Below are 21,979 nucleotides of genomic sequence, written 5' to 3'. Positions count from 1 at the left end.
CCTCCTGAGCTCATGGTAAAGGCACCACCCAGATGTTCCTTCTGTACCAGGGTTCCTTTTTCCACAAATCACAGCACCATCCCATGCAGACAACAGGATTTACATTCCTATACAAAGCTTAGTTAGGTGTTGTCAGATTTCCCCAATTCTGCCTGACAAACAGCATCCCAATTATCCCATACTTTGTTACCTGCCACATAGATTTAATTAAAACTAGCCCAACATCTTGGTTATTCTTGGTGATGATGACACAGATTTGACCAACCATCACAGTTTAAATGGCATCATGAATAGGATCCTTTACAAGGGTCTCAGGGAGGGAAAAAGGAGAATGTGCTATTTTCAGCCTTTAAAACTTTATGTGTATTTTCTTGGCAAACCACTCATTTATTGCCCTGCTGTATCCTGTTTCCTTATGATCTTACTTTTCTCTCCTGTGAAACTTGAGTCCATCCTACCAAAGAGAAACTATGTCAAAACACATCTAGAGTTTAGGAAGGAGATTTACATCCAGGTAATATCAACAAAACTGTGGAAAGTCACCATGTTTCTAATGTTAAAGACATTGAGGAGGTTTAAATGTGTGTTCTTGGAGATGGGAGCTGCTGTTCAAATGTTCCAGTCCTATATTATTGATAATTGTTTTCAGCTTCAGAAACAATCCTTGTTTGCTGACTTTCAAATAACCACTGAGGAAGTTAATCAGCAGCCAGAACAACACAGCTTCCAGAAGGCAGTGACAGTGAAAAGGAAGTCAATCACAGTTTCTGTAAACTCCTTTTATCCGCATATCTTTATAAAGCCTTAGCCTTTAAAGCTGGAAATACTCTTTGCTACTCTGTCATGACATGGCTGTACTGCTGAGCTAGAATTTCCATGCACAAAAAATGCTAAACAGAGTCAAAATAAAAGAACAATTGGAAAGCAGTTAATGAGCAATGAACTTCTCTTACTTTACTACAAAGCTCTTGAAAAGCTGTCCTTCCACTCGCCCATAAATCCAGATGCACACACAGGCACAATGCACACACAAGTTTAGTCTGTTTGCATGTTTGCAGATCAGTTCAATACAGCACAATCTTTATCAGTGATATGGTGAAATGTCTTTGTAGACTTGCCTGTGACAAACTTGAGAAGCAGCTGCAATAGAGTTCTGGTTGCCAGCAGGCTTATCTTTCATCTTTTACTTCTGACTAACACAGCAGAGAATCTATTACCTGCATTTTTCAAAGTTGGATCTTTTAAGTGTGATTTTGGGCAGCAAAGATATAAAGCAAATTCTTCTGTCTTTTTCATTCCTCTGAAAAAAACCCCTCTCTCCTTGGAGCTTATCTGAGAGCTTGAAATTGAACTAATGAACATCTCAGGAGAAAACACAAACTGGACAATAAAATGCACATTCAAAAGGCTCTGAGCATCCTCACCCTAATGCATAATTCAAAGAAGTTGAAATGAAAAGTTGTTAAACTCTTCCTCACTTACCCACACTAATAAATATCAACAGACCATGCAACTTTGTTTCAGGTGCACCATCAGATGAGCAAATGTTTCTCTTCCTGCGTGAAGAAGGGATTTCAGAGAAGGCCCCTTGGCCAGCCCAGCAGCACTCAGGGCACCTCAGCTTCAAAAGGCCTTCATGTGTCAGGAAGGTTTCACAACATGCAGTGGTCTCTAAAGAGAAAACAACAAAATATTTAATGTTTGCAATGCCACATAACACTTAATTTCCCAATTTGTATTCAATTTCTGTCAGCAGCCTGCAGTGTATTCATCACCCTCCAGCCCAGGCAAACCCTGTGATTCTTGCTCCACTTGAATGAGGAACAGAGCGAGAAGGGGAAGGTAACTGCTTTAAAGAGGACAGCAAATCCTTAAATACCCCTGAACTTGAATGCAACAAAAAGCCAAACTACAAAACATCCTTTTCCATATTTCATAAATATGAGATTGGGTACGAATAACATAATTTATAATATATATGTATTCATTCCCAAGGCTTCCATAGACATTACATGCAAATGTTCAACTCTAACAAGTCAAAATACCAAACTTTGACTATTTAATGAGTTAATTGATTTTCTGAGGTGTCAGGCAGTTTGTAGCTTTGCTTGCCCAATTATTTCTTCTGCCTAAAGTAAGATGCAGTTCTGACTCTATTAGCTCATTATGCTGTAAATCAGAGAAAGAGGAAATAGAAAAGACCAGCAGGAGAAGCAAACACCATCATGGTTGACAGGAAAGTTAAATGAATTTTCTCCCAACATTCTGCTTAAGATCATTTCAGTAATAAGAGTGAAATAAATTTCTTTTGTTCTTCAAGTGAAATGTTACCCTTTCATTTTACTAAAAACAATTCAAACAGAAAGGAAATAATGGCTGGCAAAAGTTTTTAATTAATGAAGACCCCTAGTGAGGATGAAAACCTACACATCCAACCTCTTGGCATTTATTATCATAGCTCCCGTCAAGACAGGAACAAATTGTTCAGCTACATTGCAGAAGTTTTTAATAGAGAATCCATAAAATTTAATTCATGGAATAAACCTCTTGGCAACTGCTTTCTAGTTAAGTAAAACTGGTTTCTTTCCAGATCACTGATCTTGTTTTGTAGGTAATTACATTTTAAAATTGTACCTTTTCTCAATATTACTTTGAAATATCTTCTTTTTAGTAGATAATTACATAAAAACAGGCTTCTTAGTTCTTCTGATATAATTTTTCATCAATATTTAATTATTCTAGTTACTCTCTACCAAAAGGGCCCACATTCTGTAGTTTCATACCAACTTTCACTGTAGCCGGGATTCCTCTGAGCCTTTTCCTAAGATCTAGAGCAAAAATCAGATTTTTCCTTTTAAGATTATTTTTTGAACAAGAGTTCTTCCTTGTCCTAAACTGCTAAAAAAACAAAAACAAAACAAAAAAAAATCCCACCAAAAAAACACCCCAAACAAAAATAAAAAAAATTGAGAGGAAAAAATATTTTCTCCTTGTTGTTTACCCAGAAATGAAAATGGGTGGGAAATACAAACACACTACCATGTGCAAAAATATCCTGCTAGTGTCCAAGGATGTCAAAACTGCAGACATCAGATGGGGCTGTAGTGCAAAAGAGCCTTGGCATTCATGTGGGACCATGGAGGAGCTCCTGGCCATTCTGGCTCAGAGACCAACCCCTCTGGTCACTCCTCATCTTCCCTGGAGATCACTGCTCCTCACCCCAAGGACAAATATTTAAAGAGACAAGGAACTAGTTTGTGAGCTTGAAAGTTGGGTTAATTACTGAATAAATATATTGGCTTATTTGACTAAAAAGTCAAACTGCCCTCCTGATCTCCAGCCGTGAGTGGAGATAACTGAAATTTCCGGACACACCAGAAAATGTGTAGGACACAAGATGGGACTTGAAATCTTATCTTGCTTCCATTGACATGCAGGGATGTGTCCTGGCTTTAACAAGAGTGGGGAAGGCTCCTAAAAGTCTCTCTTTTAAAACATCAATGCTCAGTCTGCATCCTACAGGCTCACTATTGCCCCATTCCAACACTGTTTCAACAGCCTGTGGAGTTTTAGTGACAACACCAGGCAAGAAAATGAGCTGTTATCAGGAAAAAAAATCACCCAGCTTACTTCCTGCTATTGCCTTTAAGTCCAAGGTAAAAAAGAAAAATATTAAAAAATTATACAGTAAGGGCAAGACAAAGAATCCAGCTCCTCTCATTCCTAGAATAAGGCAAGTCATCTTTTCAAGGTAGATATGAATGGGTAGATTAGTTCAGAAGCAGCTGCAAAGCAATCTAGAAATACTTTATTCAACACAGGCCCTAATTATCTTGTCACAATCCCAGTTGTCAGGAAGCAGGAACAAAGATGCAGCTCCAGATGGTTTTACTCCTTCCCAAAAGTTAGTGTGTACCTACAGAAACAGGAGCATAACTACAGAATATATGGGTATTAATCAGAATTCAAGGAAGTTAGCATTTTAAATGTATTTTTTTCATTAAAGACTTTAATATTTCCTAATTTAAGCACTACAGCAAGTTCCAGTTTCTTCTTACTGGCTCTCCAGTGCCATTTGTGAATGAAACCAACCTCATAATTATCCCTTATTATTTGTTGTTGATCCTTTTCATTATCTCTTCTCTGCTTCTTTAGAAAATCCATTTTAAAATTACTGATGCCACTGAAAGCCTTGATGCTTCACTGTGTTCTCCCATCCCAAATCTTTACTTCAGCACTCTGGTTTTCTCTCTAATGAAGATTTCAATCACTGTTCGCTTCACTGTCAAGCACCTTGAGTGGCTGTGAGCATAATGAACTCCCTTAACCCCAGAGGAAGGCACTGCAGAGCTGTCAGGGGGAATGGGCTCACGGGCTGCTGGTTTCACTGCACGCTCTCCCACAGGCAGCAGGAGAGTCCTGCAGCAGCCTGACCTCCAGAGCCTGCCAGGAGTGGGAGGGCACGAGGAGGGATGGCCGAGGGAGCCAGGCACGCTCCTGTGTTTTCAGTAAACACTGCCTGGAAAATGGGCCTGCTTTATAGCCCAGATTAGAGACTAAGATAGACAGATAGATAGAGAGCAGCTGGCTGGGATGGAGAAGCCCTCTGAGGGGAACTGCAGGGCTCACCTGGGGAGGAATGTGCCAGGGAATCAGGCAGCACTTGGTGCACAGAGATGTCAAGCATCGGTGGTAGCTGAAGGTTGCAGGATGGGCACAGAATTACAGCAGTGGCATTCTCTGCTACTATCAAAGCTGTGCAGCTGCTCATTCCCTGCAAAAATCTTCCTTCCTGCTTGCCCACAGCTGATCCTGTATTTGCTGGAGCTTCAGCTCCCTTTCTGGAAATTTTTATGCATGTTACAGGAACTGCAGCTCGCCTAGGAGAGTCCAGACCACCACAGGCACTCTTGGTGGTGGATCTGAAGGTAGGTCCCAGCTGTTTGCTGTGCAGCTGCACTGCTGAGTGCTGAAATACCCAGCCCAAAGGCAGCTGAGAGCCTGCACAAACTGCAGTGTGTAGTTCCTCCTGTCTCCACTAAGAAAAGAGCCAGACCCAAACTGATCTGTCTCCAAAGAGCAACATGAACTACATTTGCAGACAAAAAAAAAGAATGCAAGTTGCTGCCTGTCTGCTAGAGAGCTGACCCAGCCTAACTGGAAATATGGCACAATGGCACCAGGACATGACATGTCCTGCATGGGCAAACAACGTGGATGTGAAGATTCTTTGGCTTGGTTTGATAACAAAGTTTTGGAAAACATGCAGAAGTAGCTAAGCAAATACAACTACTATGAATGGAGCAGGAAAACCAGTAATTTCCAGGATACTGAGGCACACGTGGGTATAGAGGGTCACAGGGGATTATGACTTTCTTCTTTCTGAATTCATAAAGATGACATTTCACCGCAAAGAAAGCTCTCTTCATAGACTGATTTTGAAGGAAATAGCCTTGAGGTTGTTCTAATCCTGCCAGGGAGATTCAGTACAATAAGTCTCAGATCACACCACTGGACAGAAAGCAGCTGAGACAGCCAAAGCAGTGGAAGTAAAAGTCTCCAGTGGATTTGTGGGTCAGGACCTCAGCTACTCCAAACAGGCTGCAGTGCTCTACCTGCGGATCTGAGACCTGGCGGAGCACTCTGTGTTGTGAGAGAGGCACATGGAACAGCCCAGCAACACCTTATTGCTTCACACTGCTGCTTTTCCCAGGAAGCTTCTTAGCATTGCTTATATGAAATGCTGGAGTAAATCTGGATCTCTGAGATGTCTCATTTTCCTTAATGCTCACAGTTAACTGAAATATTAAATATATAAAGTGCCACCCTCTTATTATTTAAAGCCTAAATTAACATAATTACCATAATTAGGACAAATGCTCTTCCCAGTCTATTATGTCTTAGCTTTTCCTGAAGGCAGATTCATTATCTTTAGCCCAGCTTTTATCTAACAGTGAAAGCATTATTGAAATTGGTACCATTAATGTTCATCAAGACATGTACATCACCACTTACCTTGATATTACTGATTTCTACCCTGATTGCCAAGGTGAAAAATTTTGTGGCTCATTAGGAAGACCAACTATTAATTGAAAAGAAAAAAAAATTGAAAGAGAAAAGGCTGTACTAACAAAACTAAAAGTACAGAAATCTTTAACACAGATGGAAAGTGTGTTAAACAAGTGGTCAAAGCCATGAAGTCAAATCTCACTATGTTTCCAAATTGGAATTTATTTAGAATACAAAAAAGAGGAACAAAAGAGCTCACAGACACTTTTAAGTGTCTAGCCCAGTGGGACACTGGTAGGAGATGCAGCACAAGCTTCCTCTCTGGCTGAATTCAAGCCCGCCCTGAGATGCACCAAGGCCTTGCCTTGTTTGCAGTAGACTTGGGGATGTCTTGATTATGTCTCTCAGAGCTGCCATGATAAACACAATTAATTCAAAGAATGAATTATCCTGCAAAGCAGAGTAACTATGAAGCCACATTGCACATAATGGAGCTGCAGCACAACACCTCTGCACCCATAGCCATGACTGAGGTTACTCTCCAGTACTCAGCTACCTGCAGGTATCAGCACAGAAGCTGACAGCTTTTATCCTTCAGAAAAAATAAATTCCAGTTTAACTCTTCCTTTTGGTTGAGAACTCATATTACAGTATGCACTCATAAAAGGAGTGCTATTTTATTTAACTAGAATGTCTCAGTTACGGCAGCAGCAATATAAACTTTACTGAAAGTTTTATTGTCACACAGCATTCCTGGCAATAAAGGCACCTCAGTCACTCTGAATGCTCCTGGAAAGGACTGATCTCCTGTAAGGTCAGGCTGGCAATAAGCATATCTCAGTTTGCAATTCCCCTTAGTATAAGAAAGTCCTTTTTATGTTCCCTTTTCTTCCTCATAAAAAGCCCAAGGAAGTGCTGAGAGGCCTGGGCAGTGCAGTACACTGCACTGAAAGCAGGAAAGCAGGAGGGTGGAACATACTGGAGGGACAAGGGTGGAGTCACTGCACTGCCACTGTCCCCACACACCCTCCAGGACTTCCAGGTTCCCAGACCACAAGTGTGCCCTCAGAACAATTCACTGTGCTTGCCACCACTAAACCTTTTCCAGCAATCCTGAGCCCTGGCAATCAGATATTCAGAGAGGATCAATTCTGGAACCAAAATTTCTGTTCAAACTTCCAAAAAGTTTTACCACCATGCTAAAATTCGAAGTCTTCATTTGACACATTTTGCTGGAAGGTAAAAACCCAAGCTCCAGTGTAACAGGCACCCACAGTCACAGTGGCTGCCCACTGTCAAATCTGTCCTTACAAATTAATTCTTATCAGAAGCCAGACCACAGGCAGAAAGTTCAAGTGGGGTCTTTGTGATCTGGATAGCTGGTTTCCATTTTTAGGAGTACAACCCATTAAAATATTCTACCCTGATTTTCTTTTCCTGTTTGGTGAGTTTGTGGTATGCCAGGAATGCCAGCTGTTCATTTAATGCCTCTCATGACTGTATAGGGACGATATTTCTTTCACTGCCTCAGTACTGAAAAGCTGGCAAGCTGAGGGTAGTGCATGGGGTGCTGGCCACAGAAGCTTTGGTTTCCTGCTACAAATCATCAATCTGGGTGGCAGGAACTTTGTTGGGCCACCTAGAAACGTGGTTCAGACACTGCTCATTTCTGGACCTGAAAGAGATTTGTTAAAAATATAAAGACAAACAACTGTCCTGACTCTTTTCCAAGCAATTTTCCTTGAATGCTGAAGTAGCCCAAACTCTATCACCTTTTCTGGAAGATCACAAATGTGCATCTTTGCTGAAACTCACCACATGCAAACCTGGATTTGACAGACTTTATAATGAATTACCTTAACTTTCTATTACATTCATCTAGAGTCCTTTACCCCAGCAGACAATTGTTTGATTGATCCTTTTCCACTGTAAACAACCAAAACAGCAGCTCTCATGATTCCACTACTTATATCAACAGGGCCTACTCAGCACAGCTGTTCAAACATTTGTTAAATCACTTCACAGCAAATAACAATATGGTGCAGCATGCCTGTTCCTCATTTCAACTTAACCATAGCAATATTTAGCCTGCACTAAAAAAACATATGCTCTATTCACAAAAAAAAATTACTTCATCTTAATCAACAGCAGCTTGCTAGTCTCAGAGGATACTGGAAAGTTCCATAGCTAAGTAGAGTCTTAAAGGCTGTGAAACATGAATAGCTTCATTCATCCTGAAACCTAATTCCTAAGAATGTGCACTCAGAAGTTCAAACAATCTGACTTTACACTTTGGTGCCCAAAGGCTGGGCCTGATTCTGCATCTCCTAATTTATTTTGTTGTATTGTAGCACAATCCACAATCCACTGAAAATACCAGGAAAGTGTTGTGATAGATGAAAACAGTGAAAAGAATACCCAGCACTAACACATCAATGTGAGAAAACAGAGTCATGAAGTGACTCACTGAAAGAAAATCATCTACTAAGTCAGGGAGCAAAATTCAAATTTTTAGACTTCTTTGCTAATGTCCAAGCCACTGGACCCTTCTGGGTTCCCACATGTGTCATGATCTCCTACAAATTTTTGCTGCTGCATCCTTAAAACTTAGACAAGGAAATCTGCAAATTTTGTCTTAATTACTGAGCTCTGACTAAAGTATATTTCTCTCCCTGCATCTCTCCGTTTCCTACAGGGACCTTAGCAAGAACTTGGTGAATTACACAAGACAAGAGACCATCACCTGAACTGGCTGGTGCCTATCCCTGTGCTCCTGCTTCAGAGCACACTAAAGCTGCTGGAATGTGCCAGGAGTGATAGAATCAGCAGCCAGCCCCACTCCAAGCTGAGACTGCAAACACGCACGGCTCCCTCTAGACACGGATTTTAGATGAGCTGCTGATTGGCAAAATATCAGAATCCTGTAACAATTTTACACAGTTCAAGAATCTACAGAGCCTGTTTTCTTGCAGAGTTCTGTTCAGTCTCCTTGATAAAAATCTAGTGCAGCCTGCTACTTAAAGAAAGAAAAAGTAGAGATGCATTCACCTGGCAGCACGAGACCACAGCTCCTTTCTCAGGACTGCTCTGGCCACACACTCAGTGTCTTTGGAGAGTCCATCCTTACTTATTTCCCTCTTTTTATCTCCTCTTTACAGCCTTATCATCAACTGACAGAAATTTCCAAATCTTTCCATTGTTCTGTTTTCCTCCCTGAGCACAGCTCAAGGCATTTTTCAAGTATCAAAATTAATTTAAAGATTCTATTCCTAGGACTAGATTCCAATATGAACACATTACAGAGACTTCCACATTCCAAATAGCACCGGAGGATATAAAAATCTAGTTGTGTAGAGCAGTATTTTTGAGCATTTAGGCTGTTATCTCTCACTGGAATTCACTATGACTGAATTCTTTTGAACCATCTCAAAATGATAAACCATAGAATAATAGTATTTATCTAGGAAAATAAAAAAAGATTAGACATGACCCCTTTTAAGACCACAGTGGCATTTGTGATCTCTTAGAGATTATAGAGTTATTTATTCAGTTTACAATGTGTATAGGATGAGGAGTAGATCTCATGAGTGATACAGTTTTGTTCTGAGGACAGAGGAATTGTGATATTTGAAGTTCTTCACAAACTGTCCTAAAAAGTTTTCCCAGAAGTTTTTTTTTTGTGGGGGGAGCCAAGCAGGGAAATGTGTAAATGCATTTTGGGTTCAGCAAAGATTTAGTGTATATTGCCTTTTCTATTTCATGATCTCTATTTCTTTAGAAACCAAATTTCTCAACCTCTACTTTGCATGTCTTTGACAACTTTCATTCACACCATATGCAAATACTAAATGTGTTACTGTTAGGAGTAACATGAGATGATTTATTATTCATTTAATCAGATCAATCTGCTAATACCAGAAGACTGTAGTTTTGAATTCTATCAATATTTGCATTACCACTAACTGGAGTCAGCTAAGCACGTACTGGTTCAGTTTTATGGGGGGCTATCAGAAGGAGTTTAGTTTTGCATACTGAATGTGGAGTCCTTTGGGATCTCTAAGGAGACTGCTGACTTTCTGTTCTTCCCTTGGCCACTTCTGGCCACTGCTGGAGGCAGGATCCTGAGCTGGATGGATCCCCAGCCTGACTCCATGGAGGTTATTAGAAATCAGACAGTTATTTTATGTAGAAAGAGCAGATAAAAAGTATTTACACCCTGTATTAGCAGGACATTGCTTCACACTGAATATCCTCCCTTCTCTGAACCAAGACTGGAGTTAGACACAAATTTTTAAAGAGCTAAATTAGTTGAAAATATGAAGTGAATTGCTGCTGCCTCTCCAAGCACAGCACTTTTAGTGTAGGTTTAGAAATACCTTCTGTTTATTTTTTTGCTAAACTTTAAAGCATAAAGCTGTAGCCAAGGCAATGCCATGAGAAGCACTCCCAGAGCAGCAGGAGTGGGCACGAGGAGCAGGCTCAGGGGCTGCTGGATCAGCACAGCCCCAGCCCGAGGGGATTGGCTACACCCCTGAATGCCCCACTGCATCTCCATAAACACCCATTGTGCTCCTTCAACGAGCAACACACCTCAGCGCTGAAAACCAGCAATGTGCACGCCTGGAACATTTAATTTGGGAAATTGGGAAAGCGTGCTCATCTCCTGTGGCCTCTGTTTCTCTATGTTCTGCCTTCATAAGGCCTCAGCATTTCACAGCCACTGAAGAATTCAAAGAATGCCATTAACCAAGGTACCATCCCGATAATTAAAACGAAATACTTGTTCTGAAAGAATTCTGCTGAAAATCTTAATTCTTACACACAAAATCTCCTTTTCAAACCAAATTATTACAGCTTTTTATTTTCTAGGTGATGTTTCAGCCCTTTTTTTCCCTTTTATCACTCTTTCCCAATAATTACTCCATCACAATCATGAAACTGTATTATTATTCTTTCATAATTTACAAAGCCCAGTTTCCAAGTTTTGGTCTCAAGAGTTTGTTCTCTGTTTGCTGGGTTCTTTTTAGAGTGTGGCTATACCTGTGTTTATCACAAGGGAGAGAAAAGGAGAAGGGAAGAAATCATAAAGGGAGAGGTGGATGAAATGAATTGCTGGAAATTATGTTCTCTGAGGGCAAGCAGGATGTGTCAATGGCTGAAAAAATGGAGAAAAACCATCAAGAATAGCTCCCACACACTTCACCTACTTGAAATGTACATATTTTCTATGATTTTCTATTTTTCTGGATGGACAGATGAAAACTGAAGCTCAGATTTGTTCTCTGGGAGTTGTCATACACAAAGGCTCTGATCTGGAATTCTGTTTAGCACCCCAGTACAGGAAGGAAATCAAGAAATCCTTTTGGCTACCAGCAGTGAAAATGCTGCTGCATTCACACTGAGAAACGAACGTGGGCACAACATGTACACATAAATATTTCAGGAAACCTGCCTCCTCAATTCACAAATCTAAGCCTCATTATTAATGTTAAAGGAAAAAGCTTATTACATAAAACCCCATTTCCCTGAATACCCCATCAAAACTGAGATTAAATCACACTTACAGTATTTGATCACTATATGAAATACTACATTTGTACCCTCAATCTTGTATTGAAACATTTGTCACTGCTTATGGGCACAATGCATTAAATTTATGCCTTTCTGAACACAAAGGGTGGCTGTAGAGGAAAAGAAATTGATAAATACATCCATATCTGAATTCTTCAGTTCTGTGGATTGCCACAGAAGTTTCAATTCTCAGGGCTTCTCCAAGCATGTTTGGCTTTAAGACTTCACAGAAGGGAAAGAGTTTGTGAAATAACTAAGCCTGGAGCTCAGAAACTGCATCTCATTTCAAAAATGTTTGAAATGCTCTCATTTAACAGTTTTTGAAATGAAATGCAGCAGACTTCCAGGGCTGCACCATCATCTCCTCATTTGCAATCCAAAGTTTTACAAAAGCTTAACGGAATTTAAGCTGGTTTTTTTTTTTTTTTTTAAAATCCAGACAATCATCCTTCCAGACTCTCAGAGACTGGCCCTGGCAATGAGAAAGGAGGCTGAAGTACTTAATTTATGTTAGACACCATATCTCAGAGCTGTGTAAGACAGAGGAACACCCTGGAACTTGCTGCTCATCCCCTCAGCAGAAAATGATCTGCAGCAGTGCCCTTTCACAGCCACTGACATGATCCTTCCAATGTAACAAATTGCTTTACCTTTTGGGAGTGTGGCATTACAGAAGATGTCCATTTGCCTTGCATCAAAAATGAAAAAGGTCTAGTGCATTGTTATGCTTTTTTAGTAGGTATATTAAGATCTAACAATATAGCTCAAGTAATGACTGCTTTACTTGCTAGTAATTAATATTGAAATAGCACAAGGTGTAAGAGAGGGAAATATACCTTACTATTCATTTTCCCATGTTATAAAATGCTGAACTCTCTGCTCTCTTACCCTTACCACAGTGCTGTGGGTGACAAGGCTGTAAAATATGAGGAATTCTTGTTGCTTGTGTTTTTGCTTCGGTTTTGATTGGTTGGTTGGTTCAGGTTTTGTTTGTTTTGATTTGAATTTTTGCTAGTTTGGTTTGGTTTTTTCTTGTTTAGTTTTCAAACTATCTGGCTTGTGCAGACTGAGAGTACTGAGATTCCTATAAAACAATGGTTTGGATAATGAATTTCAGTTTAAATTATTTCTGGTTTCTCAGGTTTGAGAGCTGTCACTGCAGCCTGTGAAGCTGTTTTGTACCAAGATTTGTGATCTAAATTCAAACCAGGAGCTCTGAAAAGCAGAGAGATACAGTCAAGCTCTAAAAGCCAAGATTTTTAGCTTTTGTTTAAAAACAACATCAAATTCTGCACCTGAAAAGCACAACTCAAGTCCACGTAAACTCCCTCAGAGTAAAGCCCCAGTTTTGCTCACTCTTGTTTGCTAAAACTGAACAGTGAATAATTCAAACGTTTCATTAATTTTGTAGGAACAGGATAATGTTAAAAGAGTACAAATCTATAGCGTGAAGTGCCCGGAGCAGGGGAAGAGCTGAGGGTTTGGCCAGGGCTGGAATTGACCCTTGGGTTTGTGAGGGGAGCAGGGACAGCGCTCCTGACCCGCGGGGAAACACCGGCCCTGAAGGAGCAGGAGGGCAAAGCAGAAGCAGCTCGGGCATATCTAGAAAAATCTAGATTTTTCAACAGCCCAGTGTTGTGCTGCTCATCATCTGCCCAGCGGCACCGCCATCCTTTCCTTCCCCTCCTCCAGGCTGCTTTTTTACCCGGCAGCCAGAACCGCCGCGTTCCCTCAGCGAGCCACTCTCTGTGAGCTAGGGGAGCTGCTGAGGGGCAGGACCGGGTCTGTACCTCGCCATAGGCTGGGGGTGCTCCTCCTGCTCCGGACACGGGATGAGGGACAGCGGGGACACTGGGGACACCGAGGGCCCGGGCACCGCCGCGGCTCGGAGCCGGAACGGGCGGGAAGGGCGCATCGCTGTGGGGGCTCAGCGGCAGCGCTGAGGGCAGGGCCGGGCCCATGGCGGCTCCTCATGGGGGCTCCCATGGGGCTGCGGCTCCTCTGGGGGCTCTCAGCTCCGGCGGCCGCAGGGGACACACACAGGGAAAGGGGACACACACCGGGAAACGGGAACACACGCCGGGAAAGGGGGACACACGCCGGGAAAGGGGGACACACGCCGGGAAAGGGCGACCCACACCACGGTCTCGGCCGGCTCTTGGTCTGACTTTGCTTTAAAGCTACCGTGACAGAGATACCAGAACCTTCCTTGAAATTTCTTCGAGGTGTTTGCTACTCTTATTTTGCCCCCACACACATATACGAGAGGTTATTTGTTCTGAGGGTTCAGCCTCTGTTTGCAGTGCCCCGCATTACCTGTCCTCCTTCATTCCCACCTCCAGCCTCCGATGTCCCTCCCGGCCCCTGCGGTCCCACAGCCCTGTGCTGGCCCTGTCACTCCTGCCTGTGCTGTGGCAATGCTGCTCTGCCAAGGGAATCTGTTAGACTGATTTGGCACGGCTTTTTGTACCTGGCAAGTTCAGGTTAACTGTGGCTCTCACCCTGAAGTTTATTGCCATTTGAAAGATACATATTTACTAGCATGCTTGAAGGGTTTTTCTTGGAATTCAGTTTAGCAGGCTGATTTTTACAGATTTTTATATCTCTCTCTCTCTCAAAAAAAAAAAAAAAGAGGAAAAAAGTATGTACTTTCCAGCCTATGCAGTGCTTCATCCATTTTCTGTCATAACCAAGAATGAGCTGTGTCAGGTTTTATAAAATTAATGATTCATCTTGGTACAACCTAGGTTGCTCTTTTTAGTTTCTCATGTTTGACCTAAGAAAAAAAAATTCTATGCTTTTGATCACAAATACACAGACCAGACTGGTGGGCTTTGAAAAAGAGAAGCTTTTTCAAGGAATCAAATCTTTTTCACACACTTGTCAATTTCGTAAATAGACACATGTCCATTCATAAATACAGAAATGTCAATTTCATATATAAACATTCACTGTTTTGTTTTACTGGTGTTCTTTAGCACAACCTCATCATTTTGCCTTCATGCAAACAAAATTCACTAACTCAGCAGCTGTAATCCAGCTTGCTGGAGTAGAAATACTGAGTGGAGAACAAACAGATTAAAAATGAATGCAGGGATCCTGCTGGAAAAAGGAGTTTTCCCTGAAAGGACATTATGAAGGGCAGCAAGTGTGATCTAGGCTGGAAGGGAGGGACTGGACTTCCTTCATCACATAATGTCAAATGCAGGAAAATATAGGCAGACTTAATATGTAAAATGGTGTGAATTGTTCATGGTATGGAAATGAAGGAAATCTGAGCTGCTGAAGCAAATGGTGTGTGGAAACTCTGCAGTGGAGCTGAATCAATTCCTAGACCAGAGCTGGTTGGTAACAGGGGAATAGCTGAAATTTCACTTTTACAGGCATATTGTAATTATATGCAAAAATGTGATTTATGACAATGCTTCTGTGTTTACTGCTTATCTCCAACTGAGCTTTAGAGGTCCTGTTGAGAATAACATAAAATGTAGCATTTTGTTCCTGTGCAATAAACAGTAATTAGGAAGCAATTTTAATTTAAAGCCAGCGAAGGTTTGCTGTTTACAATAACTGGCAGACAATGACTAAGTGTACAGTGTGTATGAATGACAGATTAAAAATGTTAATAATGAAGAAGCATTAATGAAAGTATTGCTTTTCATTACATGACACACTCAATACAAATTCTTATATGGGTATTACAGGTTTAACTGTCTATTTCAGTTCCTAAGTAGGCAGCAATTGAAGTTATATACTTCATCCTGCATCCTTTGCTTGCTATCCCTGTCCACCACATTACCACTCACTTTTCAACAGTTATCTAGCTCCCCTATCTTCCCTACATTATTTAATTTTATGTTTTGTCTTGTTTTAAAAGTATGGTGCACAACATACCTACTTAAAACTTGATGCCAACCTTTTGTTAAAATATTGTTTTAGTATTTTATTGTTCTTACTCTACTGCTCTATAAATTATCCAACTCATTCCTGAGGCACTCAGTGTTTGAGCTCCCATAAGTTGTCCCTATTCATGGCAGAAAGAAGAAGAGCTTATGTTTTAGTAATCTGGCTAAAAGAAGATTAGAGGTGGCATCTGTCTGTAACAACTCTCAGGATATATTTCTAAAGTGATATTTAGAAAAGACAGAAAGAAGAGACTGTGATGAGCTTAATTCTAACTTTCAATTCCAGCTTTTTGATGCAGAATTGTCTTCCAAGTATCTGCTTAGCTTCAGGGGGAAGCAATTTACTTTTACATTCTTCAGAATGGCAAGTGAGGAATCTCCTTTTTTCAGGAGACAACTGTGTTTTGTTTATTGACTGATAATATCAGTAGTAGAATTAAAACCATGGGTTAAAAACTGGAGTTTCAAGGCTGGAAGATTGAAATAAATAAGAGTTAAAATAAAAGCAGCAAGACACTTGGGCTTAAGGCAAATCAGTGAAAAGGACCAGGAGGAAGTCATCAGCCAGTGATTTCTCTTGTGACACCTGATCTGCAGCAGCCTCACCATCTGTTGCTTAGGTCTAAACATTTTGAAGTCACACTATCCTTTGCTGAAATACTGATTTATTTATAATTTAGATGAATGTCTTCCTTCAGCATTCCTCCACAAAAGTCAAGCATTTGCAGAGAGAAACAGCTGTTCCTGCCCTACCTAAATTGAACAATGTATTAGAAAAACCCCAACTGTTTAGCAATTGTCAGCATGTCTGCCATTTCTGTGTTCTATCTTAGAATTCTATTCTACCTAGAATTTTTCTGAATAAAATTCTTAGTGACTGTAGCTTTAAAATAAAAATCTGTAGCTTCTAAATAAAATTCTTATTGACTGTCCCTCTGTGCCCTCCTGTAACTGGTGATGGAGGAGATGGGGTTCCAAAGACTGACTGGGTTAAAACTAACTGGAGAGGAGTTATCAATACTTTGGGAAATTGGACATACATTGGGCCAGGTTTGATTTCCCTTGAAGAAGTCAACCCACTAAAAAACCATGCATGCTGAACAAGAGCAGAAAAATCAGTCCTCCAAACAGTATCACAATAAAAAAGCACTTTGTCTTTTCATTAAATCCCACAATATTGAACTGCCATTGTGACCTCATTTAAAGTAGAGCCACTGCCTTAGACACTGAGCTTCATGAAGTTTTTCGCAAGTACAATTAGTGACCCATTTCTCCTCTTTAGTCCTGGTTTTAGGTAAAGGTTCTTTCTGGTTCTAGCTGAAAAAAAAGCTTTTAGAGCTAAAGATGGTGTGTCCTTTATGTTGCCACATCAAGGATGGCAATGACACAAGGTGAAAAGACCACCACTAAAAAACCCTCCCACACCCAACCAAAAAAATGCATCGAGTTCTGCCACATAATAAAAGCAAACTTATAGTGTACCTTGTTGCATGGGCACAACGTATCTCAGATACATAATGACCCAAATGAGTCACTTTTTATAGCTCTGAAATAATCTTTGACGTGCCTTAATGCAACGGACTACTGTTTTGATTAAGGCCTAGATTACCTTGGCCTGTCTGATAACTTCTACCAAGGGGCTAATTTTCACCATAAAGATGGGCTTTTAATCAAAGTTTTCTACACCCTGCAGAAGAAGCTTGTGATATAATCTTTATGAGGATTACTGGCTGCCTCCTGTGTGCAAGGTAAGGCCATCAGCCTCTTTGATCAGCACAGGAAGCAAATCTGTGGATTTGCTCTGCAGGAAGGATGCAACTTCCTAGTTCTTTACTGCTGCCCTGTCTCCTTACAGCTTCTTGTATGGCAAAACTCACCTGGCCCACCCCAAATCTCAAAATTCATCTCAGAGACAGCCTCCTCTCTAGTGAAGGCAAACTCAGACTGCTGCGACTCTTTCAAGCTTTCACAGAACTGTTACACTCCTTGGACTCAGTTTCCTCTGTACCAGATGAGGAAAGGAAAGCAGCCTGACAGCAAGTAAATACTTAATTTATATTTCATTATCAGACTCCCTAGATATGACCAGAAAAGGAAACTGCAAGAATTATCTATTATGTTGAAAAATGCAGCTTGAGGATAGTATGCAGAGTATAAATTATGTTCCACATTTAATGAATGACATGAAACAACTTTCCAGAGGAGTATCAGTAACACAGAACCTTGTATGACCTATGCCTCTTTCTATTTTATGGGAGATCCCAGAGACAGTATTCCCTGGATCAGAGTAGCATGCCTGATGAGTGAGCTCCCCTCAGTGCTGGAACCTGACACAAAAAGTCCCTGCTACAGCAGTGACAGCCAGGGAAGGAGCACAGAGCCAATGTCTGCTCTGCTGCTGGCTGGGGGCTGTGCAGGTGTCATGGAGCTCTCCTGGGACAGAGCTGCCATGGCTTGGGCAGGCTCAGAGCTCTGCTCTCCTGGCTTGGGGCAGGCTCAGATCTCTGCTCTCCTGGCTTGGGCAGGCTCAGAGCTCTGCTGTCCGGGCTTGGGCAGGCTCAGGGCTCTGCTGTCCTGGCTTGGGCAAGCTCAGATCTCTGCTCTCCTGGCTTGGGCAAGCTCAGATCTCTGCTCTCCTGGCTTGGGGCAAGCTCAGAATCCTGCTCTCCTGGCTTGGGGCAAGCTCAGAATCCTGCTCTCCTGGCTTGGGCAGGCTCAGAGCTCTGCTGTCCTGGCTTGGGCAGGCTCAGAGCTCTGCTGTCCTGGCTTGGGCAGGCTCAGGGCTCTGCTGTCCGGGCTTGGGCAGGCTCAGGGCTCTGCTGTCCGGGCTTGGGCAGGCTCAGGGCTCTGCTATCCTGGCTTGGGCAGGCTCAGAGCTCTGCTGTCCGGACTTGGGCAGGCTCAGGGCTCTGCTGTCCTGGCTTGGGCAGGCTCAGGGCTCTGCTGTCCTGGCTTGGGCAGGCTCAGAGCTCTGCTGTCCGGACTTGGGCAGGCTCAGAGCTCTGCTCTCCTGGCTTGGGCAGGCTCAGAGCTCTGCTCTCCTGGCTTGGGCAGGCTCAGAGCTCTGCTCTCCTGACTTGGGCAAGCTGAGTTTTGCTTTCCTGGCTCCTGGGCTCTGCTCTGTGCCCAGGCAGCAGTCTGCTCCTAGATTGAACTCGAGCTGTGCCTGGAACTTCACCTTGCATTCCCTTTAGGTGCTTGGGACAAATCAGCTCTCTCCTGGCCTGGCTGGTTTCTCTCAGCCCACGCTATCTGTGTGTGCTGCAGCACTGCAGTGCCCTAGGGCAGGATTAGGCCATTTGTTTATGTATAAACACATGGCACACTCCTCCTGCACAAGTGTTTGTTTTTGCATAACTGGCAGATAACAGGGCTGTAAATTTTATTGTTAAATATTATAAACATAGATCTATGATTTTTTTCCCCCCAAGAATTGTGGTTTGCGTTGGATTCTGATCTGGCTTTTGCCAATTTTTTAACTGATTTACCAATCATTTACCCATGTGTGACATTAGAGTAAAACTTTATGGGTTGCTTTTCAACAGCACTGACATTTCTTGTGGGTACTGTTTAACATAATATAAGCAATTAAAAGAAAAACTGGGCTATTTTTCAATATGCAAATGAAAATGATTAAAATAATACTTTTTCTTATGATTTTCTAGTTAATTCCTTATTATATAGATCCCTACAGTATATTGAACATGATATTTTTCTGATGGTTTTATGAAAACAACTATTTCTATTTTTTTTTCTGTACATTACTGGGTCATGTCATTTCCCAGAAAAACTTTCTATCTAAATTCCTATTAACACATATTTCTTTTCCTTGTTTTCCCTTCTAGAGTCAGAATTTACCACCACAGAGACCAGCTACTGCTGCATTCTACTGCTCCTGTTCCACATTGTCTCAAACTGCTCAGGATTTTATGAGGTAATTTCAGGACTGTCACATCACCCTTGAAACAAAATATCTAAAATATTTGATAGGTGTGCAAGAGTTTGCTCCTCTGTTCATGTCTTTGGACACCATGAAACCCCTTTCCATACATGCTCCCTTTCCATTACCAGAATATATGGGATTGGGATATCAGGTGCTTCTTTGCACACTATTCTGAGTAAGTCAGAAGTTTTAATCCCCAAAATAATTTCAATTCAAATATGCCTTCTGGAGAAAAAAAGGAAACAAAGTAAAACTGAGCATAACAAATACTAACTTCAGAATGTTTTTTGGTGATTCAGTCAATATCAAACTGATTAAAAGATTCTAAGCAGACAACTTTACAAATTTAGAAAGAGGTTTTCAAAATGAAAATAATGCATACTGTGTAATTCTGCATGCTTCACTGTAATTTTCAGCATTCTAAGACCATTAATATGCATGATCCTATCTTTTTATGCTTGGATTCTTAGGTTTCATGCAGTATGTCTGAAGTGGTATATAAAGTTATTTTGTTTCTATTTACAGTGTTATCACTTGCTGGTGCTCACATGATCATCTCTTGCAGAAGTGTCACAAACAGCAGGGCAACAGAGTTAGTGCAGTCACAAACTAAATGCCTCAGACGATGGGAAATGCATTTACATTTGTATCACCAGCTCAGCACTGGAAAACCTCTGTGTAAATGTGCATCATGAACATGTGAGTAATGTCCTAACAGGGTTTAGCTATTCCATATAGCTTGTCTGGGTTTCTCTTACAACTACCAGGTGATGCATGCTGAATTAAGAACTATATTTCTTGTAAAGATCACCTTTTATACCATGGCAGGTGTAGGATACACCTGGTTACCAGCACTAATCAGAAGAAACTGCAGAATGATCAGGGCTCTTAAAATTCTGGTCCATTCTGAGAGGTTTTTTCTGCCTAAATAATGATAGATGTATGAAGTTAAAGAGAAGACAGCTCCTGCTGAGTCAAAAAATCTGGATAATAAGGATAAAATATATATAATACACACATAGTTTTGTCATCAAGTCCTGCTATTTTAATTCTTTTTTATTTTAAAGCCACAACAATTCAGCTGAACTAGGTCTGTTCAGTGGCAATGTGTGTTAACTCCTTTGTGCAGGAAGGTAAGGAGGGCTTGTTGTTCCTTGGGGGCTGCACCAAGGAGATAATTACAAGCTGTGAGATGTAATCACATGCACAGGGTATGGGGTGCAGGGCAAAGAGGGATGATGGTGTTTCCACCAGGACCTTTGATTGCAGGACAGGGAACTGCAGAGTTACAATTTCTAGCCAGGCTGACAATAACCCAGGTGTGCTGTGTCCTTGTCCTCTCAGTGACTGTCAGCTGTCATGGTAACCCTGCTATGCAGCATAAAGGGGAAGGGATTTTAAAGCCTCTTAAAAGGGACAAATCTAACTTCTGCTCATACCCTTGCCAGATTTTTTTTAAAGTGATCTCAAACACTCTCATTTGTAACACCAACTTACTGCCTCACCTCAGATATGTCCATTCATTCCAAACCTCAGTTTCCAAATGAACTAAATGCAAATACATGCAGGATTTTCAGGAAGCTGGCACTTTACAGGAAAACATAATGAAGACAGTTTTATAATGCATTTTCCTTCCTTTGGAAGCCAAACATACACTGGGCACAAAGGAAGACATCAGTGTGCATTTAATGCACACAGAATTATTCTCTGTCACATATTAGCAGTGTTCAAATGTAAGCATAAAGCAGACACAGCCCCAAGTTTGTAGAGCCAATTCCTGTAACTATAATTGCTGTGAGAGATTAATTGTTGCCACTGCAGCTTTATCAGGCAAATGGACTTCTGTGGATTTCCTTACCTTAATTGAGCTGTGCTGCCACATTCAGAACACCTCTTGCTTCAGTCCCCCTCAGTTCCAGCCAGGCAGGTTCCCCTGGAAAACAAGCAAACAAATAATTTAGTAAGATGCTAAGAAAAAGCTTGTGTGCATGGGCAAAAGAGCTGAATGTTGGGCTTTATTAAATGGCCTTTGTTTTTTCACTGTATGTGGAAAATGGATTCGATCTTCCCCTGAGTTTCTGCCATTTGTTTGCTCCTTGTTTCAGACAGAATCCATAAGATTTTAAACTTGGGCGAGACACGTAGGATGCATAAATCCTCTATTCTGTTGTGGTCAGGGCATTGTGAGAGCACAGGAAATGGCTGTTACAGTCTCATGATGTCTTTTCCCACTCTCTCCTGGCAGGAAAGTACAGACTGATGATAGATTTCAAAAGTGAAGAGTGGCTTTTTCAGTGTTTCAAAATTAAATAACTGAAAAAAGCAGCTGAAAACCTGGAACTTCTGGCAGATTTTTCAGGAGGTCATTTTGAGCATCAGACAAATTTCTCCTATGCTTTAAGTGTGAGCAAAAAGTAGTTCAAGAACCCTGTGATGAAAAACTGGTTTTCAGGTACATTTTCCTTTTAAAGAGTAATTTAAAGAAGGAGGATCTCATTTTCTTTTGAAGGGTGGAAGTAAAGGAATCATATTATTGATCAGAGGGTGCTTT

The 21,979-nt window shown here is 41.3% G+C and overlaps 1 long non-coding RNA gene across 1 annotated transcript in view; it reads right to left on the bottom strand.

Annotated features, from left to right (window-relative positions):
* Window positions 1-21,979, bottom strand: part of LOC135453792 (uncharacterized) — a 63,906-nt gene that overhangs the window by 38,571 nt on the left and 3,356 nt on the right. The window contains exons 2-3 of the long non-coding RNA XR_010441944.1: window positions 21,287-21,361; window positions 1,483-1,671 (exon numbers count right to left, since the gene is read on the bottom strand). This is a non-coding gene — a long non-coding RNA (uncharacterized LOC135453792). The remainder of the gene's footprint in view (window positions 1-1,482; window positions 1,672-21,286; window positions 21,362-21,979) is intronic.

The sequence above is a fragment of the Zonotrichia leucophrys genome, chromosome 13 (genome assembly GCF_028769735.1).
Source record: "Zonotrichia leucophrys gambelii isolate GWCS_2022_RI chromosome 13, RI_Zleu_2.0, whole genome shotgun sequence".
Lineage (NCBI taxonomy): Eukaryota > Metazoa > Chordata > Aves > Passeriformes > Passerellidae > Zonotrichia > Zonotrichia leucophrys.
This window is presented reverse-complemented; position numbering and strand designations above follow the sequence as displayed.